This window comes from Trichosurus vulpecula, chromosome 3 (assembly GCF_011100635.1).
Source record: "Trichosurus vulpecula isolate mTriVul1 chromosome 3, mTriVul1.pri, whole genome shotgun sequence".
Lineage (NCBI taxonomy): Eukaryota > Metazoa > Chordata > Mammalia > Diprotodontia > Phalangeridae > Trichosurus > Trichosurus vulpecula.
The window spans coordinates 133,844,615-133,846,549 of NC_050575.1; positions in this window are offsets into that span (position 1 = coordinate 133,844,615).

Here is a 1,935-nt window from a genome sequence, read left to right on the forward strand (position 1 = left end):
ATGTTCTGGTTGCCCTGTTCCCCATTCAGCCCTCCCTTCTGTCACCCCACCCCCCTCCCATCCCCTTTTCCCTTCCTTTCTTGTAGGGCAAGATACATTTCTATGCCCCATTGCCTGTGTATCTTATTTTCTAGTTGCATGCAAAAACTTTTTTTTGTTTGTTTTTGAACTTTGAGTTCCAAATTCTCTCCCCTCTTCCCTTCCCACCCACCCTCCCTATGAAGTCAAGCAATTCAACATAGGCCACATGTGTATCATTATGTATAACCCTTCCACAATACTCATGTTGTGAAAGACTAACTATATTTTGCTCCTTCCCAACCCATCCCCCTTTATTGAATTTTGTCCCTTGACCCTGTCCCCTTTCCAAAGTGTTTGTTTTTGATTACTTCCACCCCCATCTGCCCTCCCCTCCATCATCCCCCCCTTTTTTATCTTCTTCCCTCTTCTTTCCTGTGGGGTAAGATACCCAATTGAGTATGCATGGTATTCCCTCCTCAGGCCAAAGTTGATGAGAGCGAGATTCACTCATTCCCCCCTCACCTGCCCTCTCCCCTCCTCCCACAGAACTGCTTCCTCTTGCCACCTTTATGCGAGATAATCCACCCCATTCTCTCTCTCCTTATCTCCCTCTCTCAATATATTCCTCTCTCATCCCTTAATTTGATTTTATTTCTTTTAGATATCTTCCCTTCATCTTCAACTCACCCTGTGTCCACTCTCTCTCTCTCTATATATATATATATATATATATATATATATATATATATATATATATATATACACACACACATACATACATACATGCACATTCACTTACATATATATACATAAACATATATATACACACACATGTTCCTTTCAGCTACTATGATATTGAGGTCTCATGAATCATACACATCATCTTTCTATGTAGGAATGTAAACAAAACAGTTCAACTTTAGTAAGTCCCTTATGATTTCTCTTTCTTGTTTACCTTTTTATGCTTCTCTTTATTCTTGTGTTTTAAAGTCAGATTTTCTATTCAGCTCTGGTCTTTTCACTGAGAAAGCTTGAAAGTCCTCTATTTTATCAAAAATCCATATTTTGCCTTGGAGCATGATACTCAGTTTTGCTGGGTAGGTGATTCTAGGTTTTAATCCTAGCTCCATTGACCTCTGGAATATCGTATTCCAAGCCCTTTGATGTCTTAATGTAGAAGCTGCCAGATCTTGGGTTATTCTGATTGTGTTTCCACAATACTCAAATTGTTTCTTTCTGGCGGGCTGCTTGCAGTATTTTCTCCTTGATCTGGGATTTCTTTTTGGGATCTATTTGAGGAGGCAATCGGTGGATTCTTTCAATTTCTATTTTGCCCTGTGGCTCTAGAATATCAGGGCAGTTCTCCTTGATAATTTCTTGAAAGATGATATCTAGGCTCTTTTTTTGATCATGGCTTTCAGGTAGTCCAATAATTTTTAAATTATCTCTCTTAGATCTATTTTCCAGGTCAGAGGTTTTTCCAATGAGATATTTGACATTGTCTTCCATTTTTTCATTCCTTTGGTTCTGTTTTATAATATCTTGATTTCTCATAAAGTCACTAGCTTCCACTTGCTCCAATCTAATTTTTAAGGTAGTATTTTCTTCAGTGGTCCTTTGGACCTCCTTTTCCATTTGGCTAATTCTGTCTTTCAAGGCATTCTTCTCCTCATTGGCTTTTTGGAGCTCTTTTGCCATTTGAGTTAGTCTGTTTTTTAAGGTGTTGTTTTCTTCAGTGTATTTTTCAGTATTTTTTTGGGTCTCCTTTAGCAAGTCATTGACTTGTTTTTCATGGTTTTCTCTCATCCTTCTCATTTCTCTTGCAAATTTTTCCTCTACTTCTCTAACTTGCTTTTCCAAATCCTTTTTGAGCTCCTCCATGACCTGGGACCAGTTCATGTTTTTCTTGGAGGC